This window comes from Falco biarmicus, chromosome 8 (assembly GCF_023638135.1).
Source record: "Falco biarmicus isolate bFalBia1 chromosome 8, bFalBia1.pri, whole genome shotgun sequence".
NCBI classification, from domain to species: domain Eukaryota; kingdom Metazoa; phylum Chordata; class Aves; order Falconiformes; family Falconidae; genus Falco; species Falco biarmicus.
In genome coordinates, this window is record NC_079295.1 from 30,121,855 (window position 1) to 30,144,810 (window position 22,956).

Here is a 22,956-nt window from a genome sequence, read left to right on the forward strand (position 1 = left end):
CTGTTCAGGTGAGCAGTACCTCACCAGCCTTGTTAAATGCTTCCCTCTGCTTTGCTTTCTCGTTCCACTGCTGTGTCCCTGCCAGCCCTCCAGGCCCGGAGCCCTGCCCCACTGCACCCCTGCGCCCACCCCCGAGGGCGGCTCTGGCACTCACCCCCCAAACAGGAGGGTCCCCAGGCTGCACCTGCAGGTGCGGAGAGGTATCACCTCTCCCACCCCACCCACGTCAGGGGCACCAGCACACATTATCGGGAAGGCTGCGGCTACACCTCGTCTTTCAACAGCGCCATTTCTGAAGAGGGGGAATCCTCGCTTCCCCGGGGCCTCGCTGCCCGCAGGCACGCCGGAGGCTCAAGGGGCTGCCTGTGCTGACGGCAGCGTTTCGGGTTAACGTCCCGTGGCGGGAGCAGAGGCCAGAAAACCAGCCCATAGCTCCCACAGCCGTAATATCCCCGGCAAGGAACCTCTTCCCCGGAGCGCGAGGAGAGCGACGGAAGCAGCGGCCACCGCCGAGGGATGAGCTCACAGAACGGTGCTGCAGCCGTGAATGACAGCTCAGGTAACCAATCCACGCTGAAAGACCGCCGTGGGACACCGCCCCCTTACATTTGACGGTAGGTCCAACCAATCAGACTGCAGAATAAACTCTCAGTTCTGCCTTCTCTTTTTAACGGACAAGCAGGTGGGCCGATCAGAAGGAAAGCACACCGCCCGCTTCCCTTTCAACTCTCGCGAGTTTTCATGGGCTGGCTCCCGTCCCACCCTCCCGCCGCCGGGTGACTGCGCAGCTGCCATGTTAGTTGCTATGCTGCCAGCGCTGCCCGTGTGAGGCGGGAGGGCGGCTATGAGGGGAGGAGGCTGCTGTTCCTTCCCCCTTCTCCCCCGCAGACACTCGCTCACTCGCTCGCTCACCAGCAGGGAGGGCGCCTCTGCAGAGCCCCTCGGCCTCTCCCCTCCCCGGTCCCCTCCGCCTCCCGGCCGGGGCTGCGCACAGGGTGGCCGCCGGTGCGTGTGAGGCGGCGCCGTGCCCCGTGAGGGAGAGTCCCGGCTCGCGCGGCCGCCGCTGCGCTGCTCGGCGCTAGCCTGCCTGCCTGCCTGCGCCCCGGCTGCCGCCTCGCCGCCCCCTCCGGCCGGGTGCTGTGAGGAGAGGGGGGAAGGAGAGGCCGGAGGGGGGGGGTGTCCGCCGCCTTCCTCCCCCGGGCTTCCCCGTCCCTTCCTCCCCCAGCTCTTCCCCCTCCTCCCCCTCCCGGTCCCTCGGCCCAGCCGCCGCAGTACGATGTGGTCCCCGCCGCTGCGGCTGGGCGCGGGGCGGCTGCTGCGGCTGCTGTCGCTGCTCCCGAGGCTGCGGCTCGGGCGGTCGCTGCGGGGGAACTGAAGGCGGCGAGCGGCGCGCCCGCTCCCGCGCGCGGGGGTGCGGTGCTGCGCGCGCGCGTGCCCGAGCGTCTGCGGCGCGTGCCCGTGTGCGCGCGCGCGGGGGGTCGCGGGGCGGCAGCGGCGAGCGCAGCCCCCGCGCCTCTTCCCTCCGCCGTCCCCGCTCCCCGCTTCATCTGGAAGGACGTGGCTGTTTTATGAAGGTAAGGCGGCCGCCGGGGCGCCGGGGGCTCCGTGCCGGGGACGGGGGGAGAGGGCCGGGGGGGGCGGGGGGCTATGCGCCGCATTCCTGTGCTGTGACCCCACCCCCCTGCCGGCTGCGGGGGCCGAGGCGCCGGGGCTCCCCCTCAGCCCGGCTGCCCCTCAGCCCGGCTCCCCCTCGCCGCAACTTCGCGTACAGGTCGCCGCTGGCGGAGAGCGGCTCCGCCGAGCGCCCTTTTGGTGGAGGGGGGTGCGTGTGTGGGTGCCCCGCCTGTCCCCCCCGGGAAGAAAGGGGACCCGGCTGGGCTCGGGGGCTTGGGGCCGGCCCGCCGAGGGGGCTCGTAAACAGCCTTTGGGAAGCGAGCGGCGGGGGCAGGTCGGGGGCGCTTGGGGTCTGTAAAACGTGGTAAACTCGGCTGAACGGCTGAAAGGGATTTGTTTTTTTGTTTGTTTCTAGTGTGTTTCATGTGAAAGTTTGCGTTCCTGTGCTTTCTAGGCACACGTGCACGTTGCCCTGGTTATGGGCTGGGAAAATGGGTTTGGGTGCTGTCGTTGCATTCCTCTGGTACATTTTTAGCATCTCCCTCGAGCAGAAGGCTTGTATAATCGCGTGTGTCTATATGCGACAGAGACTTTCGGCGTACCTGGTGATGGGTTAACTCGTGTATACTGTTGCAGCACCAGCTGGAAGCGGAATAACGTCTTTTTCCTTTGAAAAAATCTCCAAGAGCGAGTTGCTAAAACTAGATAGCTGCCAGTGTAGGTGAAATGTTCGTACCGCTTGCCTATTCAAAGAATGTGTGTCGTTCAGATGTAAAATATACTTGAATGAACTTCGTGCTGCCACTTTACACCCTTCCAGGACTTCAATGTGGCCAATGTGTTAAATTTTTTTTAACTGTGAGATAGGAAATATCTATGTGATTTGTGTATCACAGAAGTGCTAATGGATCTCAGCTGAAGAATAATTGCTGGACTACAGTATGCACATACATCTTCTCGTCCATGGGGCATTTTTCTTGCCCTGAGCTAAACTCGGTGTTGAATAGTAAGGGGAGTTTAGTGAGTGCACATGTTTGTCTGCTTGTTATCGGCAAATAACTGCCCTGTAATTTTGGGAGCCACTGGTGTGTTCACACACATGCAGACATTTATGAGCTTGTCACATCGTAAATGTGCATTGCAGGAATACAAGAATGAGTTAGATTAGAACTGGTAAAAACATTTTCTTATTAGATACCTATATTGTAGGAAAGTTTTCTGGTTCATTGCCTAAACATAAAATATTCAGTACTGTAATTTTATGGATGCCATTTTCTTGACAATGGATTTCTTGCTTCACTGACCTAAAAACTTGGTTTTGCATATTGGCATGACTCTAGCTTGCACCGTGTTGATAAAATATTATGCTGAGTGATAAGCTTACAAATATGTACATATGTGTCTATACATTTCCTAGGCACGTTTATGCTTTATAAACTCAGAAATGTAACTGATTTATTTTTTTTTTAATAATTTTGTGGTCATTACAGTTTTTGTGTATTTTTAGATTGTGGTTTTATTTGTAGGGATTTTTAAGTTCAATTAAACACTGAAGTACAAATGCATTTTCCTCAAAAGCAGGAATGTATCAATATTTTACCTATGGGTATTTTTTCCTTAGGTTTTCAGTTAAGTTTGTTTGGAATCAGATTCACCTACTTAGGGTTTAGTTTGATGTTTATTTTTTGTTCAGTATAATTTTCCATGAAATGTATTGTTTGTTGCCATGCTCTACAATTCTGTTGTCCTGCTGATGTCTAATTTAGGTTGTACACAGCAGTATTGATTGTACACCCTTGCTAAAAATACTTTCAGGGTTGGGTATACTTACACTGTAGCAGCAGGAAAGTTAAGCCTATACTGTTTTTCATTGACTAGAATTAATTTATTCTTAGCAGCTACATTTGTAAAACACGAACAAAAGCAAAATCCTGTAATCTTAGAAGTAATGCTAATTGCTCTATGGGGTGGATGAGCTCTTTGTTAATGAACAGAGTTCATTTCATACCATTTACATGTCATTGCCATTAGCATATTTGGAATATATGGTAAGTTAATACCCAGGGTACATGATTTTGGCTCTGATCCCACAATGACCCCTGTTTGGGCAGAGGGATTCACCTACACAAAACTTGCTGTGGGAACTGGAGCTCAAACATTCATTCTATAGACACTAGATCGATGTTTATTGTGAGCATTTGCTGTGTGTGAATGTATTGTTGTTAATCTTTGTGTTTGTGTGGCATATCATACAGGCTTCCGCATGTGCAAAGAGCTGCAGGGTTGGTGCCCAGAGTAACAGCCTAATGTGTGACATGACTATTTTGTGAAAAAGGGGTTTTTTTTGAAATTGCTTTCATATTGTAACTTAGCACTGCTGAACAGTTCTGATTGGTATTTGAGGGTTCCATCTCGCTAGGGTCTTTTATCCTTGGTGGCTTATTTTGTGAATGTTTTGTTGAATGTACATGGAAGTTTTGTGCATTGATTCATGCTCACATATGAAATGTGTGCTGTACAAGCATGTTTTGGAGAACTGAGTGAAAGTTACAAGTTTGAGTATACTGCAGGGGAAAGTACTCAAGATAGTTCACTCAGTTCTGTAAACAAACCTGTACTTGGGAAACAAAGGCAGAGTGTCTTGCTCATGGCAGTTTAGACCTTTGGACAAGGTAAATGGATCAGGTTAAGTGTCTTCTGAAAATTATGGTGGATTAAAAATCCTGTTTTAATTTTTCAGCTAATCAAAATTAATTAAAACAAATACTAGGCATGTGTGTACTTTGTTGTTAAAGTCAATGTTAGGTTATTTTTCTGAAATTGATAAATAGCACATTTCTGTGGACTGTCTTCTTAGGTCTCCATACTACCATTGGTTAGATTCTCTGGTATATCGTAATTCTTTTACATCCTGTTTTTGCGTCACCTTGCTTCCATTCTCACCAATTATAAAAATGATCAAAAGAGAATCTTTCAGCAGATGGTTGACTGTGCTTTTTTTTTTTTTAAATACCACACTTTCACCCTAGTGCTGTCACTTTTCATAAAATGGCCAGACAAAATTGTCATGGGTTTTATTGTGCTCCAGCCTAAACAACTGTAAAAATGTTTTGTGTGTATATAATATGAGATTGTTTGTAGTGGAAAGAAGGAACTGTGAAGGTGGAAGAAGAAAAAAGCGGAAGGGAGAATGGCCTAAGCAGGAGACAAAACTGAAAGAGCTGAACAGTGGCCTGGTAATACAACAGCAGGTCTTTGCTGTCTGGGCCAGCTGTTCATATATGCTTGTTTGTAACAGAGGCTGTTTTTCCTTGAGGACTTGTAATCCACTGAATTAGGAGAAAAATAGTTTTATGTAGGCTTCTGAAAGCCTTTAATTTCTAAAATTTTGCAATTTTCTGGAAGTTTTCCCTGATATGTCATAGAATTACATATCTGCAGGTATGTATTCAAAATCTCCATTTTATCTTGGAAATTTTCAGAATTATTAGAAAACTATTGTTATGTGTCACTTAAAAAATAAATTCAAGTTTACAGTGGTTAATGTGTTCACAGAAGTTTTACTGATGTGTTGATATACCAGGATCAGATGTCTAGTTATAGGTTACAAGAATACGGTCTTTTTATGGTGATCAGTGTTACAGCGTACTGAAGTCTGCTGATTGTATGTACAGTGTCCCAGCACATGCTATGGAATATCACAGCTGGTAGTCATGTACTTAGGTAGACCAGACGAGCATAACTAGATGAATTTTTGTTTTGAGATGTGAGAATTGAAGCAGCTTCTCCTTTCTCAGCTTATGCACTTTGAAAAAAGACTTTGTAAGGTGATGCAATTAGGCCTCTCTTGGCACACATCTTTGTCTCACACTGCAATTACTTCTTGGACAAGTTATAAGGCAACTGTTGGATGATAAATGCAATTCCATTTGTGTGGTTTATGAGATACCGCCGTCTCTACAGATACATGAGGAAGGGGGAAATGGCTAATATCCATTTAAAAATCAACAGTCTTTTAATTATGAGTACTTATGATCTGTAATGAAGAATGTTCTGGGAAATATTTTTGCTGATTGGGGAATGAAGTGCAGTTGCCACTTTAAGATTTTCAGGCCATCTATAAGATTTAAGAGGAAAAAAATTGGTAATCTACTTCCTATGGCACATGTGTTCCTATATTGCCTGTCTGTTCCTTACCTTCTGCAGGGTAACTAGCTGAGAGAGTAATGACTGAATTATTCTGCATGACCAAAAGCCCAAATCTTCAAATGAAAATACAACATAGTGCTGCCAGAGTTTAACATTTCCATACTTGGATCTTTTTTATTAGAATGGCATAGATCAGATTGAAGTAAGATATATTCAGTTCCCTTATCAACACAGGATTTATACTTTAAATAAAAATCACTAAATATTTGGTATTGAATACTGAAAAACATATTCTAATGGTGCTTTTCTGGGGATGATGTTCCACTCTGGACACCTTAGTTGCATGTAACTTTCGTTTGGTAGTTTTCATAATCAAATTAAAAAGAAATCATTTAAGTGTAAACTTTCTTGTGTGTGTTAGAAGTAACAATGTAAATTGATTTGGTTTATGTTGTTAACTGTGTTTGGGTTAAACAAATGAACCTCACTTACTTTGTATCTAATAGGATATTGACTTTTAAGACACTTGACTGTACTTTAGCTTTGGCAACTTTGTTGCATTTGTGTATCAACATCTCTTTGCCCTACAGAAAACTAAGTAAACAAAGCACCGACTAAACCTAAACAATGTTCTGTGACTGTTGCAAGAGAGAGATTTGTTTCTTGTTTCTATCAGTACTGCACTGAAACTGTCTATTGAGCGCAATGGAAGTTACATAAAAAAATGTTTTCTCAGATGAGAAAATTATTCTTAGATAAGTCTTATCATTTTTCCAGTGGTTTTTTTTTGTTTGATTGGTTTTTTTTTTAATGGCATTGGTCAGGTTTAAAACCAGAAATTGGAATTGTATCTGCAGCGGATAGCTCTCCATGTAAATCAAAGCTGCGGCTGGTAAAAGGTAAGAGCCTGCTGTGGCTCCTTTGTCTCAGAGATATGCCAACATAGTTTGTCTTGGAAGAAGTTTAGCAAGGAAGATTCCTCTGTTTTTTGGTGGAAGGTGGTATTTGCAAGGGAGTCAAGCAAGTGGATTTGATATGTGGAAAGGCTGTGTTTTTTAAAGAATGGACTGAAATGTGACATACTAGAAACTTGTGCTCCATCTTGTCAGTGCCAATAGAGATGCAGTGAATAAAAATACATATGTTGTTAATTCCTGTGTCCTGTAGGTAGAGAAATTACCTCCTTTTCATTAAGAGCACATAGAAATATGCCAGTCAGTGGAAGAGCAGTTACTGCCATTAATGCTGTCTGAACTCCCAGGTTAGAACAGTTTTATCTGGATGAACAAATAATTTCTTGATGATGCTTTGCCTTGTATTTTCCTAAGCCATGTCAAATAGTTGTAAGTTGAGAAGCATGTTCATTGTAACTTAAAGTTCTTATCATAACTGTTTTGAAAAAAAGATAATCCAAACTTCCCAGAACTTAGAACTGTGATTCAATACCTTTGCTTAAAACAAAACAAACAAACCAAATAGGAGGAAAATCACATGGTAAAGTTGTGGGTTGGTTTGATATTCCTCCCACCCCTAACCTTGTCAGTGAATTCAGAAATGGGGGAAAAAACCTGAAGTCTTTCCGTGAAGAATTGGCTTTAGAGAGAGTTAAAACTGACATGTGTGGCTTTGTATTTGTCTGTTTTGATACTTGGAACAAGCTTTTAGTGTCATCTGAAAAAGTAGTGAGATGTATTTTTGTCTTCTGATGTGTGAATAGGGTTAAAGATGACCAGTGCTGATGATCAGTGATATGTTGCATAGTAAGTTGTTTTTTCCCATGTGGATTGTGCATGTGCACTGCGTATGCCAGCTTTTTATTGTGTCTCTAAACTGCATATAGTCTCAGTACTTAAAATGTTTTACTGAGTTTATATAGTGCCCCTTTTTTAGAAAAGATACAGTACAGGAGAAGGGACATGTATCAATTTGTTTGACTTCTTAAAAATAAAACTGTACATAACTTTGCATTCTAAATCACTGTGGCCTGTAACCTCCAAACTGTGAGCTGCTATTAAGACTTCCCTTGGAAGAGGTTCTTGGCTTTTTTCAGGAGGCAAGCTGCTGTTATGATTGATGCCATAGTCTGTTTTTAGTACTTGAGTGCAAACGAGGCTATGGGTGAGTCTCGGGAATCCTAATCTGCAAGGAATTCCCCACTTACTATGTTTTAAGGCATATGTGTTGACTACTGCATCCTGTTAGCTCATCTGAATGCACTTGCTTTCTGTGGAGCTGATCTCTTCAAACCTAATCTTTGAAAGGACCTTTCCAGGTCTAATGGTTATGAAAAAGGGGTTTGAAAGATTAAAATGTTGCTGCCTCTGAAACTGAAGGGATGTGTCACCTTAGTCTAAGTCTGGAGGGAGAACAGGGGAAAGAGGAAAAGGACAGCTGCCCTGCAGTGATAAAACGGATAAGGTTCTGGAAAACATAATTAAAAAGGAAAGGTGAATATGTTTGGTTTGGGTTTTGTTTAATATCAGCAAGTCACATGACCTTGTGGGAAGCTTCTGCTTCATAACTGGTGTACACAACCACAGGAGGGGGAAACTGAAATACAGAAGTGGTATTACAAAGGAACAAAAAGATCTATATTATGGGGTCATGCCTCTAAATAATTTGAATAATTTTGGCTTACATGTTTTTTGTGAGCTTGAATTAGACTACTGATTTAGATGTTGCAGTTGCTAATACAGTTGCTTCTAGTTGTGCTTCTACCATCTCTTCTCAGGTTCACTATGTGTACAGTTGGGTAAGGAGGGATAGAATGTTAGCGGTAGTAAGAGTTTTTATACTTTTCCAAACTCTTGTAACCCTTCATTAATGAATATTTTGCTTCTATCTTGGTTTTATGATAAAATACACCATTTTGTGATAAAATACACCAATACAAGTCATAAAAAACTCCGTTTGGAAGTGGCTTGAACTTTTTGAACCTTTTAGTATTTATATTTGGGACTACTAAGGAAATAATTTCATTTTGGAGATCTCTGTCAGGGAAATTTATTTTTTGCTTTGCTTTCCTGCGTAGTGTGATCTGCTTAAAATTTTTTTGCATCTTCACTGAATGCATTTGCTATTACTTTAGAGACTTAAGGCACTGGTGATAGTGTCTTTTCCTTTAGCAGATAGTATAGATTTGAGTCCTTTGTTCTACAGCTTTTAGATCCACGGGGGGAAGTGGCTTGGTGTGAGTGTGTGTCTGGGGCGCGGCAGAATGCAGTGGATGCTCTCTGGGTTCTTTTTGTAAAGTAATTTTTTACTTTTCATAGTCCCTGTGCTTGCAAAAACTGGGTTATTTTCAAATTCACAGTTGTTAACTAAATTTTGTCAAATTGAATAATAGATGTAATAAATATATTAAGATATCTCTGCTTTTAAAAATGTGCAACTTAAAAGGCTGAGAGATATAATAAGAAAATGAGGCATGAGTAACCATTCAGGATATATACAGTTACACTGAGAACAGAATTCTTCTGCAGAAGGCTAGGAAATAGACTGCAAATTTACATCTGACAAAAAGTCCTCTAAGAGGAAATTCCTATAGGAGAACTTCATTCTTGAGATTAATTAAATGAAAGATTAGAAATTCTCTAGGTAGCTGTAAGCTATTTAATAAAGCTGAAGTAAGCAATTAAAAGACTGAGTTGTAGTTACCAGCAGAAGCATTGCCTCCTTTTTATGATCCTGGTGCTGTGTTCCCCCTGCATCCCCTGCCCCATTACATATGTTCTCCTTCGTTTTACAGGAAAGCTATATGTGCAGTTCATTAATGCTAGATGTTTTCTGCAGAAGGATTTTCATAAAAAGCACCCCTCACTGAATGAGGGTGATGTAGATGATAACTTTTTTTGGCATTGAAACACATACACAGTCCTGAGAAAACAAAGTGCTTTGTAGGAATTATACTAATGAAGTATATGTGAGAGAGCAGCTTGAAAGAGAAACCTGATGAGTATCTGAAACTTCAGCTAACATTTAGCCACCTTTGAATAGAAATTATGTTGCCAGTAAAGCTGCTTGTAAAATCTCTGGTTTCTAAGTTGCATTGATGCAAACATTTTTCAATCTACTTCTTTATCGGGTGTTTTTTTCCTGTATCTTTCAGAGAAACAGTTTAATTCTAACTATTCTGGGAAATGATTGTAATTACTCTGGTACCTGCAAAAGGCATTTCCACTTAAGTTTTTCATATTCACTCTGATTATGTCTTGCATTCTGCTGTACCTCGTAGGCTGTGACAATTTTGTGTGCTCTATCAGTTGTGTACAATAAGCTGGGATGTGTTATATCACTAGAGATCTGTCCCTTCTTTGAGGGTGATGTGCGATAGAAAATCACATTATCATGTTGGGGAGAAAAATGTATAACTGCAGATTGGCACTGGATTCCTCAAAACTGAAGTAGTTGCCATAGTTCAGCAGAATTACTATGTTAAAGTAAATAGGAAAAATGGAAAATGTGAATCTTTATGTGTACCAAGTAGTACTATTATAATAATTTTTTTCAGAATAGGTTACTGACAACTTAAGTCATTAAAGAGGAGAGTGCTCTGTGATGAGATTTTTTTCTAAAAGTGTTCATTACCATCTTAAGTTTATAAGAAAACAGATATGGTCTTCAGTGAAAATAAAGGTAGGCTGATACAGAAGTTCTAAAGGTAAACTTTGATTATTTTTCTGTTGTAAACAGAAAGCCACTTTATAAAAATCTACTTTCTAGGCTTAAATGACTGTAAGTAGTACTCAAAAAAAGCCACAGTGAAACTTTTTTCTTTTGGCAATGTATAAATATCCTTATTTTTGTAACATTTAATATTAAAACATAATCTATTATCAGACTTTAAAGCAAAACTCTGAAAAGGAAGAGATGCTTTTCCTAGTGGCCATTGGTTTTGCATTTATAATAATTCTTTATGTCTAAGTAAAAATAAAAAAAAGTCAACTAATTATTACTAAAATAAATGGGCATTATTTTTGTTGTAGCTTCCAAACCATGGAAATGGGCTAGAAGCCCAGTTTGCTATGTACAATTAGTAGAAAACAAATTGTGCTTTGAAGGCCTAACATTCTGAAGGTGAGGTAGTATTCCTTGTCCCCTAACACACTCATCTCCTTACACTGTTAGTGGGATATCCAGTCGCCTTGCAAATGATTTAAAGTGTATTAAGGATGGCATAAAAATGAATGAATGCTCATGAAAGAGGGCCCTAGGGACCCAGGTCTCAAGCTTTCAATGCACTTCCAGCACTTGCAGAGCATGTTTGATAATATATGTATTCCTAATAACTGTACTATGTATAGGCCTAAAATCAGTAGGGAATTAGCTTTTCAGAAGCATATCTGTTTAGTGTCCATAATATAATTAACATATGTAGTACATGTCAGGTGTATCTGTACACTTGCTAAATAGAATATCTTCACATTGGTATTTAGTGGACAAAAGGATGGAGTGATAACATTTTAAAGTCATGTAACAATAAATCCATGTTTTACTATAGAACATACTTGAAGAGTATTGCAAGATTTTTTTGAAGTAATATTTGAGAAGCAGATACCAATGTTCATACTTCCTCTTCAGGAGTGATATGGAAATGGATATTGTATATTGTTTTTGTATTAGACTTAATGATTTCTGCCAGTATCGTACATGCTTGCACTTAAAAAAAATGTTGAAATGTTCTGTTGACTTCTTGAAACTTTGTTTGGCAATGCTATGCTTTCCATTTATTTTGTCCCTTGTTTAACAGTTTTTGTGTGTGTTTTCAAAAGCACTTCCATTCACCATTCAAGGAATTCAATAGAATTCTAATAGGAACTGCACATAAATAACTACAGAAATCAATGCTTCAATTCAGCCAAGAGTTTTTTGTGACTTCAAAAGCCACAAGAGCATTTATTATTAGAAACATACAATTGACTTTTCTTGTATTATCATTTTGCATAGTGATTTGGTTTTTACCACCACAACAAGATGTTTGACAGTTTCATTTGAAAATGATGTATTTGCATTCGGCGTTCCAAAACAGTGTAATTTTTATCTTTTCTATGAAGCTCTATTGATATTAATCTGCATGTTTAGCTCTGTGCAAAGGTTGTCAGTGAAATATTCACTGGTGGATTTCTCCTCAAAGGTCAACCAAATGTTAAGCATAGTCTCCTATTCCTGTATTGTAATGAAATTATAAAGAATGGAGTTGTGTTAATTTTTGTCTGTTCAACTCATACAATGTAAAGCATATCCATTCTCCCAGAATGTGCAATTTCCTGAGTATAACAACCACAGAAGTAACCACCCTGTGATAGCACAGGGTTGTCTTGGAAGTACTTCCAGGCTTTAGTATTTGCATTACACCTCAGGCCACGTCAGCTGTAACAGCCCTTTTGATCCTGAAGTTTTTAGCTGGGTTATAGAAAGTGAGATTGTCTCAAAGGACGTTGTTTGAGCACACTAGAAGCCTTAGGAAACTGATGCTTCTTTTCTTTTGAAACAGCCTAAAGATGATGTGACATGAAATACAGCATTCAGTGTTCAGTAGTGTTTGTTGCCTTGTAAATGGACATCTTGAGCGCTGTGGCTTTTTTGGGCAGCTCTTGTGTGCGGTTTCCATCGGGTAATAGAACAGTGTTAACACCTTGGGTGGAAAGCACATCCAGAAGGAAACAGTTTTGTTGTGGTTGTCAGGAGGGTACTCACAGATTAATGGATTTTTCTGCATTAATGTTTTGGGTTTCACTGTTGCTGGTAGTTTGGAAAACAAAGTCAGGTTAACAGTTACTGTAGGGGCTTTTAGATGGCGATAATAGCCTTCCTGCACCCTCCCAATCTCCTAATTCCTGTTTACCAGCCAGTCTGGTTCTGCATGAGGAGGATGAGGGGGTGGTAGGAACTGCTTGGTGAAATTTCATCTTGTGAACTGGTGCTAAGACTTGCCACCCACCCCTCCAATTACCTCGATGCAAACCAGCAGTCCCATGCCCATCTACTTTGTTTGCATGAGCAGGTGCTGGTGGTGGATGTGTGTTTTGGTACTTGAGAAACATTTCAGCTAGGTGGAGAGGTGGGGGAAGCATGGCCTGTCTCTTGTTCTTCCCTGTGCTAACTTTGAAGTGGAAAGACTACACAGGTGAAACTTATATTGTACCTTGAGGAAGTTTTTAGTGGTCATGAGGGGAAGAGAGGCAAGGTAGAGCATGGTGAGGAGCAAGATTAGTAACACAATGTCGTAACTGCAGTTCCATTAGCATTCAGTGTTGTTGTCACTTGGAATTACATGCATTTAGGATTTGAGTGCCCTCATGGTGTTATCTTAAAAAGGAATGATAAAGGAAGTGAAGTCAGACTTTCTGTTGGTTCCTCAGAGTTCTTCCCCATTTCCTTTTACCACTTCTGTCTAATTCAGATTGCATTTGAGTCAGCTGCTTTCATCTTGACACTTAATGTCATTCAAGCATCCACAAAGTTAGTATGCTAATGTCTGCATTTCAACTGACTGATAGCTACACCAAAACCTATCTTACTTTTGTCACTGCAACATGAAGCTTCTTTTAATGTTGCTGGCACAATTTGTAAGCCTAATGTCTGAAGTTTATTAAACATGGTTTTCTTCCTGAAATACACGCTAGCCTTTCCTCTGTTCTTGTGGTTCTGTTGAGGGGCAAAAAAGGCTTTTTGGATTTGTCCAAGAGCAAACTTTCCTCTGTATTTCTAGGTTTGTGGGTCTGCTGCTTCTTTATGAAACCCAGCTTATGGCAGTAAACAAGACAAACCAGACACCTCAAGTTTCTCTTGAAACCGCTGCCAGTATTATCCATCCCCTCTTGCACTGCTGCTCTTACATAGCCAATCCCAAATGTATCAGTGGAAAGGGGAAAAATGGGTAATTTGTTTTGAATGCCAGAAGGAGAAACAGAAGAGAAAAGAAACAGATAAGAGAGATGGGGAAGACTGGGAAAGAAGCAGTCTTCCCAGCTCTTGCAAGTAGTTGCCAAAAAAACAAGCACAGAGGTATTAAAATATATTATTGGTATGGAGCAACAAAGACTTTATTGCTTGATACAGGACATTGTTTTGTAGCTCCACCCTATCATGTAATCCCTTTATTGAACATTGTTTTCAAACTGGTTGAGGCTCCTTTATACCCTGTTTGTAGAACAAGTGGTTAGAAATTTCTCAGAGACAAAAATATAGTCCTAAATTTGGATTTAATTCTTCTCTGACCACTTTATTTACTCTATTTTTTGTACTCATCGTTCCTTTTCTAGAAATGCTTTTTTTCTGCTGCCTGGGCAGTGTGTCTTTGACAGTGTTGCTGTCCTCTGTACCATTAAAAAAAAAATCTAATATCTAATTGGTGTTATATTTTAAGCTTCTTTGTAAGCATTCCATCAGCTATATATTGGGAAAAAATTGTGGTTTGAAGTACTTGAAAGCTTATTATATAATACATATAATTTTTGCAGTCTTAGGTGAAAAAATCTGATTTTTTTCAGTTTTATTGTGCTTTTTCAGGTATTTCATTTTGGTACTGTTTGGTACTGGAACAGTCTCTTTAATTTTTTTTAATTGATCTATGTCTTTTTCTGGAATCTTAAAAATTAATCCATTTGAACTTTTGCAATATTGAACAGCATGAGAGAGGACCCCACACACTGTGGGCTGTGTGCCTGACTAAGCATCCTCATATGTGGAATTCCCTCATTCCCTCTCTACAACAGCATAGTTGGTTTATGTTTGTATCTTGTGACCTACTAAAAATATTTCCTTTCCTTCCCACTTACCTTCTAAGATCCTCTTCTGCAGAATTGGTCTATAACCACATTGTATACAATTTCTGTATTTTTGCAATGCAAAATGCCTGCTTGAGAGAGAATAAAAATTGTCCAAACTTACAAAAGAAATATATGTTTTCAGAAAATAGTTTTGTAACTATATTTTTAAGAATAAGTGTTGTTTGTAGGTTCTGAAGACAGTAACGACAATTTAAGAAAGTCTTGGTTGGTTGGTTGGTTTGTCTCCTCTATTTCCACTTGTGTTACTGGGAATGAAGTAGATCTTATCTAAAATCTCAGTAACTGGCTACAATGTCCATGAGATCTTATGAAAACTACCAAGAAGTAGAGGAAGCTGACCAAAGAGAAGACTGCAAATGGCTGTACCATAAGAGCAACTAAAAGGATGGAGAGACATTATTAGTCATGCTCTTCAAGAATCAGTCTTGAAATTAATCTTGTTCCATTACATTCATTAATAACCTTGGTGAAAAAATTATGTCTTTTTATTAAAAGCTGTGGATAACACAGAGTTCACAATTTTTCTTTTAGTATTTCAGAGGACTGGCTTATCCTCTAAGGAAAGTAAGATAATCACATAGATTTGAGTACTAAAAACAAAAATCCATACAATTTAATAATAGGAAATCAAGTATTTAAGGCATGAAGACATTTATTTGGTTTTAGGAATCATGAACTGATAAGTACGAGGGGAATTTGGGAATGCTGATAGTAATGTAAGAGTTCCCAATATGAAGCATGAGCAAGGCTAACCCACTGAATAGTTATCAGTGATTCACTGACAGAGAAGAATGTACCTAACAGCTTTTGCACCCGGTCTACATTGGCTAATGATTTTTATTACTGGCTTAGACAGCAGAAGAGAATTGGGGATAGCATATCTTAAGTTTCACCCACAGCACCAACTAGGAGTGACTGCCAATACGTTAGAGAAAAAAAATCAATGCAGAATTTTTACATGATTTTTTGTAAATTTCTCAAGGTAAAGTAGGGTCGAATTCAATAGTGTCTGTAGAAGGTAGTGTGGTTTTAAAAATGTATTTGGAAAAACAATTTTCTAAGAAATATATCAATCTTTTTAAAGTTTAGATAGTTTCCCTTGCACAATTGTTTTACAGCCCTCCTTTACTTTTTGTATGAAAATACACCTGGAAACCAAAAGCATTCTTCTAGAGTTTTGCAATATCTTAGTTTTTTGAAGGAATTACATAAATTAGATTGCAATTCATAAGAAGCATTCACAATTTTAATATAAGTATTAGAAACTTAGTTTTAGTAGTAATCTATAGTATGGGTAGATACCCTGATTTACAAAGCTTATGGCAACAAATTGAAAAAATGGCCTTTTACTTCAGGCGTCTGAAACCAGCTGAGGTCATAAAAGAAATTCTAGTTCTGTCCCCCTTTCTCTGAAAAAGAATGCTGCTACTCAGTGCCCTATTAGGACAGACAAAAGGCTGATCAACAGGAACATCTGGATCCTACTGTCAGATGGCCCTAGTGTGGCTCTACAACTAATTACAGCACACTCAACATTTGTGTCCTACTTCAGAGTTACAGCTTTGCAGTAAGATTACCAGTCTGTTATGTTTGGGTTTTTCCCCTTCCTATTTTTTTCCAAACATTAAAAAAAGACTTTTATTTGTTTCTGAGCAATTTATGTAATTTTAATAATTGTAAGGGCTAGATAATGACCTTTAAAGGCATTAATATATCTACTCTGTGGACTGGTCTGGCTGTCTTAAACATTTTTTTCAGTGCCAACAGCGTGCCAAGGTGAGCTGATCATATGTGTAACAAACCTTAAGGATGTTTGGAATGCTTTTGATGGTTTGTATGTCTATATGTTGTGTATACCAACAGGATTTCTCATAAAGTATTGTGCATTTTATGGAATCATAGAATCATTTATGATCTTAAATGTCTTTTCCAATTTGAATCCAACAATTAACCTAGTACTACCAAGTCCACCACTAAACTATGTCCCTAAGTGCCACATCTACACATCTGTTAAATACCTAGTGGGATGGTGACTCAACCACTTCCCTGGGCAGCCTGTTCTAATGTTTGACACCCTTTCAGTGAAGAAATTTCTCCTAATATCCAATTTAAACCTCTCCTGGCACAACTTCAGGCCATTTCTTCTTGTCCTGTTGCTTGTTGCTTGTTACTTGGGAGAAAAGACATCCCCCCACCTCGCTACAAGTTCCTTTCAGGTAGTTGGAGAGAGTGATAAGGTCCCCCTGGAGCTTGCTTTTTTCCAGCCTAAATCCTGGTTCCCTCAGCTGCTCCTCATAAGGCTTGTGTTGTAGACCCTTCACCAGCTTCGTTGCCTGTCTCTGGTCATGCTCCAGCACCTCCGTGTCTCTCTGGTTGTGGGAGCCCAAAATTGAACACAGGATTCAAGGTGGGGCCTCACCAGTGCCGAGCACAGGAGGATGATCACCTCCCTGGTCCTGCTGCCCACACTGTTTCGGATACAAGCCAGGATGCTGTTGCTGCCTTGGCCACCTGGGCACACTGCTGGCTCTTATTCAGCCTGTCAACCAACACCCCCAGGTGCTTTTCCTCCAGGCAGCTTTCCAGCCACTCTGCCCCAAGCCCGTAACACTACACGGGGTTATTGTGACTCAAGCACAGGACCCAGCACTCAGCCTTGCTGAACCTCATACAGTTGGCTTTGGCCCATTGGTCCTTATCCCTCTGCAGAGCCTTCCTATGTTTAAGCAGGTTAACAGTCCCACCCAGCTTGATGTTGTATGCAAACTTACTGAGGGTGCACTTGATTGTCAGTAAAGACCTTAACCAGGACTGTCCCCAACACTGAGACCTGGGCAATACCACTTGTGACCAGCTGCTTGCTCGATGTAACTACATTTGCCACCACTCCTTAGGCTCGTCTGTCCAGCCAGTTTTTTACTCAGCAAACAGTACACGCATCCAAGCCATGAGCAGCCAGTTTCCTATTTTAGTTAAATGTTGAATTGCCTTTCCTTTAGGATTCCTGTTTCTGCTTGTTTAGTCTCATCTGAGCTTACTTGGATCATATCTATTACAATACAAAAAATGTACAGGACTTACCTATATTGGAATTTCTTGTAAAATAAAATTCTGCTAACAAGTAAAGTCATTATTTCAAACCTGTTCTTGTGGACATTCTTATTCCCTGTTGAGTGTCTAACTGACTTTTGGTTGAATTCTCTTCTGAAGTGAAAGGCAGGCAGCCTTACTGTTGAATAAATGGGTGCTGGTTTGAATTACGTTAGAGAAGGAAAGAAGAAAAGAGTGAAAGAAAAAGGTGTGTTAGATTTTTAGTGACCTGGATCAAAACCTGAACATATAACGTGATTTGTCTTGAGCTTCTGGGGATGCATCTGCCTATTCTTTTTTTCTCAAAGAAAAAAATTTTGCAGTCTTTTATGTATCTTAAACATCTTAACTATCAAAATACATGGAAGAACAAAATATCAGTATGTGTGGAACAAAATTAGAACAGTTAAGAAGTGAATATATTTCATGTGATAGTTTACGTGACTTGGGCTCCTAAGCACTTACAGCAGTTCTGAAAAGTAAATGTAAAGTTTTATTTCAATATCAATACGTACATTTGTTTTAAAGGAAAACATAAGTTTCTAGATCAGTCAAATATTTTTGAAGAGTTCATTTGCCATCTGAAAGGCATCTCACAACTTTTAACCTAAAGCTAAGCTAATGGATGTGTGCAGCTAAAAATATATAGCGATCTCAATACTCCTTTCCCTATGCCCAATTAAACATTGGCTACTGTGTATAAATATTTTCCTTCTGTAGCAATTACTGTTCCAAGGCCTACACTGATGCCTGGTGTGGTCATTTTCCAGTAGATGTTAACTCAGCTATACGTAGTTAAGCCTATATCCCCTAAAGTAGTCTTGTTGTCTACAGCAGTAATACATCCTTTGAGCACTGTAAACCCTCTGAAGCAAGGTTCTTTATGGTTATGTGGTTTCTTAATAATGTTTTTAATGGGATTATTCTATGTTATTAATACTTTGCCTTTTCAGCAGAATGTGACTGTTCACTGACATCTTAAATACATCAGAAGCTTTCTGAATAGTAATATTAATAGGTTAAGTCTTTCACTTACAAGCAGTTTGGCCCTTATTGTTGAGAAGAGAAACTGAAGAACATGTGTATAGGTGATGCAGCTCCCCAAACCTGTAGGGAGCCTGCAGCAGTTCCTAGAGGCAGATTGTTTCACCCATTTTATTGCCCTTGCCTTTCTAATTCCAGTGCCACCATCTCAGTACTTCTTGTCATCTCCTGCTATAGCCAGGGTGTGATAGAGGTGGGTGGTCGTTGCTGATGTTGGCTGATCGGGTTTTTAGTAGCATGATGCAGCGGAAGCAATTGCATGGAGAGGTCAAGATTTATGGATGCTGCATTCAAATAACTGTTAGAAACAGCTGATAATGACACAAGTTTGGAAGGGGAGAAGCAAGTAAATCCTGCTTTATCTCTTCCTTCTGCTCCTTTTCTGCTTTACCCACAACGGGGCATCAGTACAGGTCTTTGGAGTCCATCCCTGTACCAGCTATATGGTATTTTCAGGTAGGAGAAGATGTATCATCAAGCGGCTTCATAATCCACTTGGCTTTGCCTACCCCACCCCCTATTGCCCGAGCTGAAAGTTTTATACCAATTATGTTAGATGCACTGGCATGAAACTCTTCGTAGCACAACATCTTTAATCTCTCTTTTATTTTCATACATCAGAATACCATACTTTGTCTTTTATTGGCAAAAGTGGCAATAATTATTTTCAATATGTTTATCTATTTGGACTTGGAAGTCTGCAGGATGAGAAAAAAATGATAGTGAATTAAAAGTCTAGACTCCAGCAGTATTCTGGCAAATAGTAAAAGGGAGCACACGGTAAGAAAATTAAGTGATGGTTTCTGTTAGAGGGACTAATTGTAGAAAAGTGTCTCAGTACCAATTGCAACAGGAAAGTCTGTCTTTCTGGAAGGTCTGCCAAAGTCATTGATGAAGATAAAATCCAGTCTTTCCTGAGCTGCTTTGTGTTATTGTGGGCCAAAGATGATATGCTAAAGCGATTATAGACTTTATGCCAAGTTCTGTGGGATTTAAGGATTGCTTCTTAATAGGGGAAATTTTTTTTTAGTTGTATAAATTAACCTTTTTCTAACAATTTATCTTTTGTTTGTGTATTGCTACTCCTTGTCCATTTGTAGTTGTCATCATTTCCCCCTCCCCCTCCATGCACTAGTCACTTTCAGTACCACGGGGAGAAAAATTCTGTGTCAAAAGGACTGACACAGAACGTGCTGGAGATGAGACCCGAGTGCCGTGTTTGATCAGATTAAAGATCCAGAACTCAGTAATTCCGACAATAACATGAAGAAGTGTAAAACACAGGTCCTGTATACAGTGAACCTTCCCTTGCTGTAGCCACATATGGATTGGTTATAAATCAGTTTCCTAGTTTTGTTTCATTTTAACATGTAGGTACCGATCTATTTTTTTTTTTTTTTTTTCTGTAGAAGATGTAACTATTTTTAAATGTTCATGGTAAACTCAAAAGCATCTTTGGTGTCTTTCAGGCAATGAAGTACTGGACTGAAAAAGGAAGGCACTAGTGTGTTATCTTTTAAATAGAGAGCATTGTATAAGCTTTAGTGTTCATTTTCATAGCAAAAGAAAGAACAAGCACAAATTTGAAATTGTGAGGATCATGTTGTTAATACATATGGCATGTAACTATTATAAAAGTCCTTATTCTAATGCCAGTACCTGATAAGAACAGCAAGAGATGTATGACCAGTGTGGGCTGCTGCCACTGACTCACTGTGTAATGACAGGCAAATTACTCAGTTTTCTGCATCTCGTTCTACTCCTTTATAAATGAGAAATATTTTTTCCCAGTAAAACTCTTTGAGATCCTTGGATAAAAGGAGATTATTTTTTTTGTACGCCTACTGAGTATATAAATTTGAAGTGAGAAAGTGCAGCAAATACCAGATTCTGTGCAAGTCTTTTACCAGTACAGACACAGTATGATGAGTCTTGCTGCTCATTACGGATTGTATTAAACCACCTTGACTCCTGAAGGCCTCTGTAAAGCACAAGCAAAAAAAAGGGGGTTAGGTCAGCCTTGGCACTTGAGTGTCTGTGTTCTGTTGTTACAGCCTTTTTGTAGTTAAATACAGCTTTAATAAACTTTCTCTGATGTGTGCATTGATAACTACCATTCTGTTTTCTTTGATATGCCAGACACTGTACCACCTTCAGATGAAACAGTATAGGGAGCCTTTTAGAACAGTTTTCTGTCAGTCTCCATCACCTCTTTCATATTATGTCTTTGGCTCTGTTTTATCACTGAATTTTCATAATGTTTTGGGAAACCTGACCTTTCCAGAATTGTCTGTGTTAACACTATAGTCTTAATCTTCCCCCTGGCACCTCCTGAAACAAAATACAAATTAATGATTCAGACACCACAAAACAAATCACATGCCACTTGTTTCTTCCCAACTATTCTTCATTGTCATTGTTTGCTGTATTGTATGCAAGTCCTTGTGTATTCTGTAGTGAAAGGGACCTAAATAATGCAGGAGATTTTAAGGGGGGTCAGTGGCAGATAAGTAGATAAATGATGCAACAGTTTCAGGTATATACAGAAGATGATATGGAGAAACAAAAGAATGCCATTTATTTCAGCACTGACATGTGGAAATTAACTTAGGTTTGATGTATGGTTTATTTTTTAATAAATTCATACTTATTTTCTGAAAGTCCATAAATAGGTGTTGAAGTGGTGGATGGTACCTGGAATTTCTGGTCTCTGGTGAATGACTGTCTATTTTGTCATCTTTATCTCCTTCCATTCCATTTATCATCATTCATCATCCCTTTTTAATTTGGTGGCTTCCTTAGATTTTTTTTGTTCCCAAGAAGAGCCTCCTTTAGTTTCATCATTTTTTAAAAAAATAAATTCCATCCCATCAATGACTAGCTATCCCTGCATTTTACCTGGTTGTGTCCTGCCTCAAAATCAGTAAGTAAACAATCTAAACCTTCAGTTTTTAATTTCTCTTTACATTTCCCCCCACCTTCTCACAATTTTTCACTCTTATTCTTCTCTTGAAATTGCTTTTGCCAGAATGAATGATCTTCACTTGGCTGGATGCTAATACCTTTACTCAGTTTTCCTTGATTTGAGCATGAAAGAAGCAGCTTCCCTCCTTCGTGGCCACCTGTGGTCCTCCTTGTGCTGCTGTAGTGCTTGTGCTGCTGCACAGTGAACCATATTGGGGAATTGGTCTGACTGACAAATAATTTTGCCAAAATTGTGTTGCTGCTTAATTCCCTACTCTGGTTTACCATATGGCTGTACAAATGGCTATGTCAGCAGTAGGGAGAGGATGATGCAAGGCTGGAAAGGAGTGGCCAGACTCAGGAGTGGGTCAGGAATGCTGTGTTAGCTGGCGGTGCCAGGTTATGTCAAAATAAAGAGTTCATCAGAGTAAAGTCTAATTATCTCTGATGTGATCACATCCTACTTCTGGAAATCCCGATCTCTGCTGCTTTTCTTTCTTAATCTCTCTCCCTCTCCCCCTTAACTGTTCAACATATTTTCCAAAACTGCTTGTTCATCTGTCTTACAATAAGTGATCAATAACCAAATCAGTAGAAACCACCATTTCTTAGTGTGCGCAGGAGGTGGAACCTGTCATCCTCAGGACATGTTGAAAACCTCATATTTAAATCATTTGGGTGGGCATCATTAGTCAAACCTGTACCATCATTTGGAGATACCTGTTAAAAAATTATGATAAGGTTTAGACTGATAAGCTGCTGGAGTTGGATACTTCTAAGTTTCAAAAGAATTATTTAAGTCAGTGGTTTTCTAAGGCAGCACGTGGTAACTGTTTAGTATGACATTTTAAAGACTTGAGCTATTTTGGTAGAATCATTAGCAACAAAGATGATGTAATACAACCTTATCTGCTTTCATAGTGTCTCTCCAGCAGGGACCAGATACCTTCACAACAAATAATTTTGTTTTCCATGTCCCTGAAATCACAAGATGCTTTTTGTCTGTAAACAAATGCACTGATTAATCCCACCTTTCTCCTAGGTCTACAGAGATGCACTTCCATTAGTGTGCAGTCAAGTGATTAATTGCAGCACAAAAGTGTTTGTGGTTTGGTTTTTCTTTGGAGGTGATAATGATGGTTTGTTTTACCCTACAGATATTGAAGTGATTCTGAAATGGTGAAACATACATCTGAATTTGTTACCTGCAAAGCTGGGGATTTTCAAATATGAGTCTAGGTTAAAACCCATAAAGAATATGAATTCACATCTGAATCCAGTTCTGTGTACTCCAATAGTGCTG

The 22,956-nt window shown here is 40.1% G+C and overlaps 1 protein-coding gene across 2 annotated transcripts in view; it reads left to right on the plus strand.

Moving 5' to 3' along the window:
* Positions 1-758: 758 nt before the first annotated feature.
* PTPN4 (protein tyrosine phosphatase non-receptor type 4) overlaps positions 759-22,956 on the plus strand; it is a 118,387-nt gene continuing 96,189 nt past the window's right edge. Inside the window, exon 1 of one of the 2 annotated variants that reach the window (XM_056349045.1) lies at positions 759-1,574. The gene's annotated coding sequence lies outside the window, so the exon portion shown is untranslated. Of the gene's footprint in view, positions 1,575-4,885; positions 5,056-22,956 lie in introns of those variants that run through there. The other variant, XM_056349046.1, reaches the window with a different exon arrangement.